Consider the following 13,102-nt stretch of genomic DNA (forward strand, 5'->3'; position numbering starts at 1 on the left):
TGTGGAAAACAGATTTTTAAAATTGTTATTGTTATTAACCTTACGGATGATGTTCTGGCTGCAGCTTGGACTAAAGGAGTTCTTCACCAGCTTAATCCATCCTTGTATTGCAGCAGAATCGAGCAACTGAGTTTTCCTGACAAAATGCTGCTGTAATGGAGATTAAATCACCTCTAACTGACCTTTTATACTTCTTTGATTAGAAAACTCATCTTCCTCTTTCTCTGCAATATCTTTTAATCGATATAGATAGGTTAAGCCCGTGCTATTTAGTAGTTTTTCTTTTAGTGAACAAGAATAATTCAATTTGGATTTGACTTTAATGTGCTATAAAAAAAGCTGTAAAGTCTCCGTAGTTCTTTCCCTAGACCAAACAATCTCTTATTTTTTCTATCTTTTCTCCTAGGACATTTTTGAAAATCCTGTTGTTGTTGCTGATCTCCCGGGGAATGTCTGCAGTATTTCCCTGTAGGTGTGGTGCCCCAAATGAATGTTGTCTCAGCAGATACTTCACAAGTACTTAGTACAACGTAATGTGTCTCTGCATCTGTAAGGTTTTCTTATCAGTATGTCATGGATTTAGTCTCTGTGCCCCCCTCTTCTTTTATTTTTAATCATTCTGTTTTTAACTCATGCTGATAAGCTTTATTTTTCTTCTATTAAAAAAAATTGCTCATTAAACCATCTACCAAATTCAGTGGTATAACTTAGAAATCTGCCCTTCTGACAACTTGCAGTCCTTTCAGGTTGATGTAATCTAAGCATTTCCTTAAGTACGTCTCCCCTTATTCAAGAGTACTGGCTACAATTCGATCAAGGCAAGTCTTTGAACTTGAAATGTCCTCTTACATTGATAGTGTGCAAATACTAATGTTTCTGCATGTATTTTTTTCAACCACTCGTGGCTGAAAAAGCCCACGCACAGGTCGTTACCCCACATAGTAGTTCCCTGTTACCTGCACAGGGCCGAAAGCTTCTGCTCTAAAGATAGTTTATTTATTTATTTACTTATTTATTCATTGCCTTAGAACTAGGTCATTTGGTTGACTTCAAGCAACCTGTACAGTTCGGGTAGGTGGGGGTATGAGACAAAATTTTACCGAATGAGTAACAGCAGTGCTTCAAGTGTATCTACAGGGGGAAATGAATTAGTTGATTTTTTGCATCTGCCCACCTTGTTTGTGCTTATAATCACCTGCCGCCTTAACCCTATTAATCTGTCAGGGCATGATTTGTGTCCCTTGTGTGTCTGCTCCAGAGCTCTGATTGCCAGAGAGGTTTCTCAAGCTTGTTTTTGCTGTTTCTCAGACTTGGGTGAGATATACTGTCCAGTGGGCCTTCCTAGATTTTGCAAGCTCTTTCATTTTCCCCTGAATTTCTGGTATCTTTGTGTCTCTAAAAAGGAGTTAAAGACAAGTCACACCTTTGAATGGTTTTATTTGGTACATTTGCAGAGAAGCTTAATACTCTGTTTGCATCTACTGCATCGGTAAGCCTGGGTGTTACATTCTGCAATGGGAAGAAAACGCACGTCCTTCTCTTCCTCCTTTTCCTCTTCAGCGCGACTGCCCGCTTGCTCAGCGCGGACCCAGCAGGTAGAGCAGTTCCCTTCCCCTGCCCAGAGCTGCGCTGTGTTCGCCGTCCTGCCTCCCCGCTTGGTGCTCCGGGTTCCCCCGCACACTCACGTTCGGGCCCTTCTTTGCGAGGTTCGGGCGCTGGGCTGCCCCGCAGGGCCTGGGCTGCTTTAGCTCGTGACTGCGTGGCCCTTCAGCAGCTCCTGTAAGCCCCTATGTGCGCTGCTCCTCAAGCAGTTATAAATTTGCAAAGTTTGCCATGTTTTAAAAGGTCACCACGGAGATTGTCAGCCCTAATGTGTTGGTAGATGTGGTCTTCAGAGAGTATGGCCTGCTTGGTCTGTTAATATGGTCACATAGGTCTGCAACACACCAAATCCATCTTCTTTTGCTTTTTCTTTTCTCACCCTCCCCTGCCTTTTTTCTTTTCTCCTTCTCTTTTGGGGTGGTGGACTTTTGATTTCCTATTTGTAGCACTGTGTATTTTGACCAAAGAACATTGTAACTGTAGTTATTTTGAGCATTGATTTTGGAGGAGGAATGATTTGCTGTGTACCCTTTCCCATAGGAATCTTTTCCCTGGCTTTCTGATTGCGCAGCAACTTGCACTTTCAGTAGTTGATACTGCTGAATCAGTTGCAGTTTCTCTTTCATTTTTAGCACTAAGCTTTCCTGAAGGTTATGCACTGCGTGTTTGATTTTATTTATTTATTTCTCCCCGCTTGCTCTTCCTTGTACCACACTCACAAGTATTTCCATTCTTTGGGCTGTGCTGCTCTAAGTAAAAGTGGGCAGTTTTTATGTATTTCATATTGCATTCCTCATCCATTTTTTAGAATATTGCCATAGTTATTTTTGTCTCTTTTCTCTGTGAATGTAAATGATTTATAAATCACTTAGGCTCAAGTACATGAATTAGTAGCCTAGCTACTGGACTCTGTTAAGGTTTGTGATTCAGGATATAGAAGGAAACATTAATTCTTCTCAAAATATGCTCTACACTACTGAAAGGATGACTTTTAATGTTTATTTCATTGGTTTAAATAGTACAAAGCACGTCAGCTTCTGGTTCCGCATGACTATTTCATATGACAGTAATGCAGAGTTATGGATTTTTTTTAATTCCCCAAACAAAAATATCTTGTTAGAATGAAAAATAAAATCGTAATGGCCCAGACCACTAATTATAATTTGGCAGAGCTCCAGTTCGGTGAATTTCTGCTTAGAACTTTTCCTGCCAATGCACCAGCTTCCTGTCACAGACTTAAAGAAACATCCTGCATATCCTAAAAACCTGGCTGCCTTTTTGTCCTACAAACAGAAATGCCGTCCGTTTCGAGCCATCACATTCTGCATTAATCAGTGGAGACCTTCATTAAAACCTGGCTAGCTGGGGTGTGCAGGAGATACTGCACCTGCAAAGAGATGGGCTTCAGTGGTTTTCTCCCATTGCAGATCCTACGGTTAGTACTTTTAAAAGCTTCTTCCAGTAATCTGCAATAGTGGGCAATTAGTGGTGGTGTTTCTAGGATCTGTATTTCTGACTTAGATTTAACAAAAGTGCTTTTCACTTTTGCATAGCTCACTGTATGTTGTGGTGATGCAGGTGTATGATCTTTCTTACAGGCTTTTCTTAACCCTTTTCCAATAGGAGCACGCATTAAAGCTATGGGCAGGTGTTTGTGTTTCTTATAATTAAAATGAAGTTTGTAATTCTAGTACTTAATTGCTTTGTACTCATTTGTCTGGTTCACCATACTCTGATCTTTCTAGTAAAGAAAAAATATATCTTCAAAGCTTTATTTAATAAAGCTTTTTTAAATAAAATGTTGCACTTTATTTCTGAAGGGTTGCAGATTTTTTTAGGAGTATGTTTGCTTGGGGCGGGGGGCGTCTTTTGCAGTTTTTTACTCTTTTGCAGGTAAAGTAGGTACTAGTGCACTGACCTATAGCACTGCTGCTACAATAAAAAAAATTGGTATCTCAGCACGTGAGTGAGATTTGTGCATGTTATTTCTCTGTATTTTTACCTTCATTCTTTCTGTCTTTTCATTTTATTTTTTCAATACAATATCTTCAATAAGATTTTGTTTAGTTGAATAGTAATAGGTTTCAATGTATTTTTTTCTCACTGTAATGAAGTTTTTTCAGTTGCTGTGAGGTGAAAAGATTTAGGTAATGGTAGCATGATGGAAAGTTGCAAGAAACATTAATCTGCATTTCTAGCTACCTGGATTTAAACCACAAGGATCTGGCTTGGTAAAAGTGACACAACTTTCTGTGAGTAAAAAATTAGTAAAATATTACCTGGCAGTCTGAAAGTGCGTTCCCCAAGATCTACCTAGAGTTGCTTTAGCAGAAGATGCCTGTGTTTCCCCTGCTGTTTGCTGCTCTTTAGCAAGTGTAAGTGGTTAGTCCACCTGTTTGCTACCTCCCTAATGGTCAGGAGTGCCAAAGCCTCGATGCTCTTGGTCACACGTGTGCTGTAAAAGTCGGCTAGTGTGTCCCAAGCTGCATCAGCCTTTTTCTGCCAAGCAGAGGGAAGTCCTCCAGTTGGTGGTGGTGGTTATGGGTGACCCTTAAGCTCAAGCAGTTAGAAAGGACGCTGGAGACAAGAGTGACTTCGAATTTGCTGACTTTTCACAATCCCTCAATTTTGGGATAAGCACAGATGGGCAGAGAAATGCCTGGGTGCTTTTGAGTGTTTACCCAAAATGTTGTTGCACTTTTCCTACTTCATAGTACTTCATAAATAGGAAACAAGAAAAAAGTGAGGCTTTGCTAAGAGAGAGGGCACTTTTTGAAATATAGGTTAGAGAGGTAAATTAGTTAGCACACACTGCGCTGCTTTTACACAGTTTAATACCAAAAATCCACATAGTAAAAGAATCAGGCTGGCAAAAAAAATTACCAGAGCTGAACTCTGAACCGAATGCTGCTGATTCGTAAAGGAGCCTCTGCCGAGCAGAGGAAGATAACAAGCAACTTTATTGGCTTGAGTTTTAGCCTTTCGGGAAAGGGAGGGCCAAAGCCTCAGACTGTTCACCTACAAGCCAAAGTTAAACATACAACTTTTTTTAATAAGGAAGTATAAATTTGAATTGTAAAGGAAGAAGTCGTTAGCAGAAGGTTTTGTGGTGACTACTGGGCTGGTATCAGAGGGAATTACATGAAAGCAACGTGTGGGATCTCAGGAATCCCCATAACCCGAGGGTATCGTGCGTTGCTCAGCCGCTTGCTTGCTGAATCTCCTGGCTGTTGAGGCAGGAGAGTGATCATATGTTACCTGTATAGCTCCTTGCCAAGTGATGTGCAGTTTGACAACGCTTAGGCCTTCGTGGCAAAGATGCCTTTTGCATCTCTCTGAAAATCTGTTCAGACTTGACACTAGTAAGCCTTTCTAAAAATGCTCAACTTTCTAAAATGCTCAGCAAAACTTTTTTCTTTTTTTTTCTTTTTTTTTTCCTTTTTTTTTTTCCATTGCACTCCCAGAAGCCCAGCTTGCAAATCAGCATAACAGATCCTGCAAACGTTTCCTCCCAAACATAGCACAAACAGCAGAGAAAGCTGTGACGGGTCTTCTCCGTGCCACAACACCTTACCTTCTAGCAAAGACCGGTTCTCTCTCTCCTTTTTTTTCCCCCCCTGCCCGAGGGGAGTGTGTTATGCGTGTTGCTCTTCCCGTGCCGGAGCGCGGTGCTGCCGGGAGCCGGGGCAGCGCACGGAGGGGCTGCTCACCCCCTTACAACCAGCTGCCGCTGGAGGAGCTTCGGCTCCTTCCCCCATCCCTTCCTGCTGGGAAAACCCCCCTGCGCTTTTCTGCCTCTCCGTGATGCGCTGCTGGGCCGCGCTGCGGGCAGCGTCCCTGTGCTGCGGGGCCCCTGTGCAGCAGCCGGCACGCAGGGCCCCCTTAGCTCCCCAGTTCCGCCTGGCTCGCAGGGGTGATTCCCTGGCAAAGTATTGCTTTAACCAGGGGGGGAAGGAAAAACGGAGGAAGCTGCAGCCCCTCAGGAGGGAAGTGGCTCTGCTTTGGCTGGGTCTTGTAGAAAGGCTGGTTTCTCTCCTCCTGCTCCCAGCGTGCGTTGGAGGATCAGGTAACTCCAGGAGTCTGGAGTAAAGCAGCACAGTGAGCAAGGCTGGCAGAAAGGGGCAGCTGCCTCCGTGCTGTAAGCCCTAAGGGGGAAAAGTGTCCCCCCGAGTGTAAATGCGTTGTCACCAGTGGATGCCAGGAGCTTAGGGAAGGGTGGCCAGCATCTCCAGTGTCCTCTTCTGCTGTTGTTTTATCAGGTATTTCTGCCTCCCCCTGTTAAGAGAAAAGTGATTTTGTTATGGACCCCACTTAATGCCAGTAATTACAGAGGGGCTGGACTCTTCTCTTGCTACATCCCTACCCAATTCTAGGTTAGCACCGAGCACTGGGATGTGGAAGGTCATCCCAGAGAGTCCGTCACTCCCAGGGCAGGCTGTAAACTGCACTGGGCAGCCTGAACTATTGCACAAAATTTATCCGTATACAAGGGCATACGGTATCTCTGTTTAAATTTAGATAGTATTTTGGTGTGTTTTAAAACCAAGGAGAAGTTTAGCCCTTGTGAGAGCTCTTCACGTTCCTTACCCTTAGAGAAAGGAGAATTGTCAGTTTTAATGTGATCAGTTAAAACTTCCTTGATTTTTCTTCATCATTATTTTGAAATTGTTATAAGGAAGGTTATCCTTTATTGTACCTAGTTATAGAGTCTAAGTTCTCAACTTGGAAGTGCTTGACACATAAAGCATTTTTTAAACGGGAGCAATTTTTGCATCTGTCACTGCAGAGGTCACTGCAAAAGTGGTCATATTGGAGGGTGCAGTGCATGGGAATACAGAAACTGTACCTAGCAAGTGACTGCAAAGGTTTAGGCAGAGGTAGGGATGTGAGATGGAGCCATGGTTGGAGCTTTCTGGACAAATATTCACGCACATCCACAGAGGAGGGTTTTTTTTTTTTTCCCTCTGAGGTCATTTGAGGACAGGGGCAGAGCTCATCAGGACCGAGAGCGGCAGTTAGCTAAGAATCCGCAGCAGTGAGAGAGGCAGGAAGCAGCCATCACTGTCCAGCGTTTGCAGATCTGCATCTGATCTCATCAGGCCAGGTACCTCATTTGTGTTTTGCTTTGTCTTTGTCCAGTTGTTCCAACTTTTTACGTGGCCTGACTGCTATCAGGGCAGGACGGAATGGCACCAACTCCTAGATAATGTGTTGCAGAGTCCTAGGAAACAGGTCTGGAAGGGACCAGTGTCATCTAATCCGGCCTTCTCCCCCAGATGGGTCTGCAGGTGCTGCTTGCTGATTCAGTCAACTCCTCGTGGCACGGAGGAAGCTGTTAAAGTCATAACGAAAAACCTGTAGCTCTGGGGCCAAACAATCTGCTGGGAAAAAGGCTGCTGCCTCCTGCGGCACTGCGCTTCGATGGGAACCGGGGGCTGTGAATTGGAGACAGGCTCTCTGAGGCTCTTCTGATGGAGCAAAGGTATTTCAGAGAGCACACCAAGCCAGAACTCCTTCCGTGTTTGTAAATGTGCCTGTACTACCAGAAAGAATGAAAGATAATCAAGAATGTATGGCAAAAAAAAAGAGAGAAGTTTTCAGTGAAAATCATTCTTAGTGCAAATAATTCACGTGTTTTTGGAGATGTTTGATTTTTCAAATCTGGTTTGCCAGTGTTGGCTACAAGAGAAATCTGGTTGTGCTTTCAGAGTTCTGTCTGAGTTCGCTTAAAGCGTTTATTTGCATCACATCATTAAAAAGGCACCTCTTGGGCCTATGTTAATGTAGAATTGCCCCACAAGGCAGGGTAGTATTTGTGTGTTGTTTCAAATTTTTGAATTAGTCATATCCCTTACCCCCTCCTTTTTTTCTTTTTTTTTTTTTCCTGTGGGTTTGTTTATTGGGTTGAGTAGTGATTGTATAGGACGATGTATAGTAGCTCACCAGTGACCCCATGCTATAAAAATTTGTTGTTTTTTTTCTGTGGAGTCCTGACTGAGGGGTCTGACGGGGGTGTTTTCTTTCTCTATTGCCTTTGGAAGGAAAATAGTTGTGAGAAGCCTGTAATCCCAGTTGTCCTGTGACCACTGAAACAGGGGTCCTGAATCAGTGAAATTCCTGGCAGATGTGCTGAAGAGGGATCTTGAAATAGCGCAGGCCCTAAGTTAGGCTTTTGGCTTCTGTTCAGCACATACAGGAAGCATCTTTCCAAACTCATGTTTTAGACAAAATCTTTTCTTGCTAAACACCCATGTGCCTAAAGTTGTAATTAAATAAGCTGGTAGCCAGTTCTACTTCAGTTTTAGCCTTCCTCAAGGAGAGCCTGGGGAGTAGGATGCCTTGCTAGTATTTGCAAACTTGATTGTGTCTCTTACTTATCTTCCACAAATGACACAAATAATACATAATCAGGGTCATACAGTAAAAGAATTAAAATTACTTTGTTAACTGTATTAATATACTTAATCCTGAAACAGAATTGATCAATAGAAATTGTAGTGAAAGCAGGACTTAGTAGAGGAAGGAACTATTTGCAATCCTATTTGCAAATACAAGTCTGATTTCTTACATATTTTGACTGCTGGGGTGGGAGATAAAAAGTAATTTTCTGTCCTCCTGTCCTTAAAGACTTTATTTCGAAGCAGCATTTTTGTTTTACTTCTGCTCAGGACATTTTTTTTCTTCAATGTAATGTAGAAGGAATCAATCTCAAAACATTCAACCCAAAAAAAAAAAGCTGAAGGTTTATTGTTGTTTCCATCTGTTGAGCCAAAATCCATTATTTGCCCACTTCTACTCTTGAGGACTTCCTAAGTAGTGATCAGCATGTTGTTGTTGTTATTGTTATTTAATCAAATAAAGATGTGGATTATATATAACAGGGAATGTGCATAAACCAGATGAAAAGGAAGAGAAAAGGGTTTTTTAATTGGCTTAAGGCTTAGTCAGCCTAAAAGCAAGGGGAAAGATTTCCTTGCTTGTTTGTACACACACAGTGACCTGTAGGGGAAGACTTGTCTGTGCAGTGAGAAGTTCAGAGTCTCTCTGAAAATGAGTCTTAACGATGGGCAACACAATCATGGCACAAAAGGGGGCTGTTTTGACATAGAGACTAAAATTGACTGTAGCCATTACTTTTCAAAAGAAATTTAAAAAACAAAAGCAAACAAGCAAATCAACACTTTCCCAACAGCTTTGGGAAGCTGTGTCAGTTCCACTGGTTTTTTGTATCTTCCAAAAGACTCCCAAAGGCAGCAATTAAACAAACCAAAATAGAGTTTCTGAGTATGCATTGTGTTAATATAATTGTCAGTGAAGTCTGACTGTTCTCTAGCAGCCTTTTCCAAACTGATTGTATTATTCATGTAATTTGAAATATTTCCTAGGGATAAGCTTTTGAAATGAAACACTTTGGGGCCTTTCACCCTTTGTCACAAATTCAGCTGGGCTTCCTGGGTCATGCTGAGGATCCCACCTGATCTGTGAAGCCCCAGGGTGGATATTATCTCTTTCTGTCCTATGCAGTTTGATGGAGAACAGGCACATCTTGGTGCCGTGCACATGGTGCAGGCAGTCCTGGACCTAGTGGGCAGGAAATGCTGACAACTTTTCCCATTTCTCTGCTTTCTACATCAGTGATAAGCTGCAAACCAATGGCAGCAACAGTGCACACTGCATTTCTCTTCCAGTTCTTTGCAACTCTTTTTCTCATGATCTTTTTTTTTTTTTTTTTTTTTACTCCATTTCAGAAGGTCTGAAGCAGTCTAAATTGCTGGCTGTTTTCTACAATGTAAATAAAGTAGTGGCACAGATTTGTTCTAAACTTCGAGTCCCCTTATGCCTGCAGAAGTAGCATGTAATCTTGCTGTCTTTCCTAGCCGTGGAACTGAAAAATCAGAAGATAGAGTCACAGCAGGTGTTTATTTAATGTTCTAAATTGTAGAGCGTGAAGGAGTATGCAGCACTACAGAAATACCTATTTTCCCATAGTCTCGATTCTGCCATTTTTCTGTGCAGATCAATTGTGTTGAAATTATCTTGTACAATTGGGGACTCAATCTCATCATTAAACAGTTTGCACAAGAAAATGCCTATTTTTTTCTGTAACTATTATCTGCCATTTTTGTTTGTTTGTTTTTTAACTTGAAAAACGCTTCACTGTTCCCTTTAAAATCTCTTTTCAAAGTGCTCCCATTTATCCTGCCATGTCTTTGTGCTGCCTCTTCCTGCATGTTTTTACTGCCCTCTTTGGTCAGGCGGCCTGAGGAGCCAACTGAGGGGATTGATAAAGCTCAAAACTACTCCAGGGCACCAGGAGCACCCCAAATACCTTGAGCTGTTCCTTTTTTTACCCCTCTCTCTTTCATCCATATTTTTCATTGGATTATGTTAGTTTATTACTCATTTCTTGTTACTTAGCCATAAGTTAATATTTGTGTCCAGTATTGAGTCCAAAGTAGGAAAATGTGGCTACTTTTTCCTGAATGTTCTGGTATAATGCTTAGGCATTACTGAGGCTTAATGATCTTCATAAATGGCCCTTTGGTTTAATATGCCAGTTGTTTTGCCTAAGGTGGAGAAAGGAAAGGAAAGTTAAATGGGACAAAAACCCCAGGGATGTTGACAAAATTGCTTTGTGCTACAATTTGGCTCAACTTCAGAAGCCTTCGTGGGAAGGGATTGTCCATCAAGGTACCAGTCAAGGAAGGGAAAGGGAATCCTGCTCCCCTGTTTCTGGGTTAGGCAGGAATATCCATGACAGACAACTTGTTTCCAGGCTGGTCGACTCTACAGGAAGAAACCAAGCTGTTTGGGAAAACGCATCTTCCTTCTCATTTTCTGTACGCTAGGTTGGTGCTGAAGTACCAGTGAGTTATTTGGCACGTGCCGCTTGTTTGGATCACAGGGGAAGAGCAGTCCGCACAGCGCAGGGGAGACCCTGGGCTGGTTCCTGACTTTCCCAGTCTGCAGGCAGGAACGCTGGTCCAAGGACAGGCCTGGGACAGGCTGTGTCCTCTGGCTAGCGGGGCAACCTCGGGTGACAAATTCAGAGTGTTGGTCTCATCTGAGCCAACGTGATCGTGCTGCTTGCTCTTAGTTTCCCATCTGGTTTGAAGCTTGAAATAAAAAACGAAATTGGGAGAAAATCTTTTTTTTTTTTTTTCCCCCTTGAGCAAAACACCACAAGTAGTCTTTTAGAAATAAATTCAGTAACCGTGCCTGTTACTTTGTTTTTATAAAATAATGAAAATGTTAGGAAAATGGTCTCATTGCCGACTTCTATGTTGTTGCTCATAATGATTTGAAGCAATGCCTTGCAGATAAATCTCTTGGGGATCTCAACAGTATTTTAACTGAGCTGTTGGCAGGAGTACTTGACGGTGTAGTATCTGCTGTGGTGTTACTGTACTTGAAAATTCATATACTACAGTAATTAAAAACAAACTGTGTTTGGGTCCGTAAAACTCACCACTATGTTAATGCATAGGCAATAAAAACATGGAACACAGCATTGAGATCCTGGTCTGAGCATTCCCTGATTACTTCATAGGGACATGGCAGCTCTCTCCAAAATCACACGGAGAAACAGACTTTCATATACCTGTAAATCAGACTCCCAGTAAGGGAGAATCTTAGTTGTTCTTAAGCAGAAAATAAGAAATGGGTCTCTCAGGTTTTGTCATCTTACTTGCACTTATCTAGCTTTAGATTAAAAAAAAATCTTTTTTTTTTTCCAAGCTTTTAATGTATTTCCCAATTTATGAGACTAGGAATCATTCTAAATATACAGCTTCAATGCTGAGCAAAACAAGTTTGTGTTTCTTGTTTTTAAAAGATCCTGACATTTCTGTTAGATTTAAGCAGTCACGAGGGACTTGTGATGCATGTTTTTTAAGGGTATGAAATGATATTTACAAAATATTGTAACGTATATGGCAAGTAACAAGTGAACACTTGGAAGAAGGTTAAAATTCTTCACAGTATCCAGTATGGCTCTGCTGGGTATTGCTTTCAATCCCCAGTAGATTTTAATCAGAAGGGAACTATTAAACCAGACTTTGAGAGCAGTCTTTAAAACAGAAAGAGATTTTGAGGCTGTTTAGTTGTTGTGGCATTTCTTTTTTTTTTCTTTTTTCTTTTTTTTTCCTCCAAACCTCTTCTGAAATTACAGCAATACAAATGTTATTACTCAGGATAACTTGCCAGTCTTTAAGGAAGCAAGTCTCAAAGGGTATTTCACTTCCTGAGATGCCTTTCCCATTACAGCCTATAGCATTACCTTTTTTTTTTTTTTCCACATAAGTCAGCAATCTTGCCATGTTGCAGCTTTTTAGTCTGTCATTTACTATATGTTAGATATATTCACATTCAGTGTAAGTCCTCTCTGTTTTCCCATTGCATGCTAGTTTCCCCACTAATTTTTAACTGACTTGCAACTTACACTGCATTTCACTTATTTTTGATCTTTATTCTCCACTCTTTTATTTTGTATCACTGGAAAAATAACTTATGTTTAGCATCTGTAGCTATGAAAACTTCAGAGTTTTACTTGGCGTTTCTAATACCGTTCTTTATCTGTTTTAGCATCTCCTTGTATTCTTCCCAGTGTTCTTTACTTCCTATTTTCTTGTAAGTATAGCACATTCTATTTTTCCCCTCAGTTCCTATTGACCTGCTTAACCATGAGTTAATTGAAGCTACATTTTACTTCTGGAGAAATAATTTTAATTGTCTTATACATTTAGTTCAATTTGTACACCCCCTCCTTATGACTGAGGTGTCTTGATAATTGTCCAGAAAAGTTTTACGTTGCATATTTTTATTTATAAATTTGCCTTAAAAAAAGATCTTGGTAGAAATTAATTTTCAAACCCATTCCACTGTGGTGTCCTGTTTCCATTTTATTTATTCTGCTCTGTTCAGTGGTTGGAATCTGATTTGGAGAGGAGGGTCTTTGGCAGGTTTCAGGAAAGAGTCGGTCATTTAATTCATCTATCATTTTGTCACATCTGTATCATATTTCCTCCTCGTTTTCAAATTAAAATTTGAGCATAAGTTTCAGTGAAGTTATGTACTAGTCCTTTTCTTTATGGGCACATGATCTTTGCTTTACTTAGTAGTAATTCTCCTGTCTTTTATGTATTGACCTCCACTGATACATTTGGTTTCTCTGTGTATTCTTAATGGGTTGTTTCTCAAGGCAAGGTTCAGCATTTTGGGCATCTGCTGTTCCTGCAGGTGCTCAGAGCAAATTTCTCAGATTGTCAGGTTGTGGACCCTCACGCTTCCAGGACATTACAGTGACAAGATTACGAAATTCCCTTTTTATTCCTTTTCCAAATGGCCAGATAAACTTCACCTTCCTGTTGCCAGCTGCACAAGTGACGGCAGTTTCTGCCGCCAGGGCCCATTTGATTTAAAGCAGCACATGTGATGTGCCTTGTCCTTGTCGCTGCGTAGCTGCTGAGTATGCTTGGCATACAGCTAAGCTCACCTTGTC

At 41.3% G+C, this 13,102-nt stretch overlaps 1 protein-coding gene across 1 annotated transcript in view; it reads left to right on the top strand.

Annotated features, from left to right (window-relative positions):
- Positions 1–13,102, top strand: part of CDYL (chromodomain Y like) — a 95,947-nt gene that overhangs the window by 65,540 nt on the left and 17,305 nt on the right. The window lies entirely within an intron of this gene.

This window comes from Tinamus guttatus, unplaced genomic scaffold (assembly GCF_059628265.1).
Source record: "Tinamus guttatus ecotype Peru unplaced genomic scaffold, ASM5962826v1 Tinamus_guttatus_pri_ptg000232l, whole genome shotgun sequence".
Lineage (NCBI taxonomy): Eukaryota > Metazoa > Chordata > Aves > Tinamiformes > Tinamidae > Tinamus > Tinamus guttatus.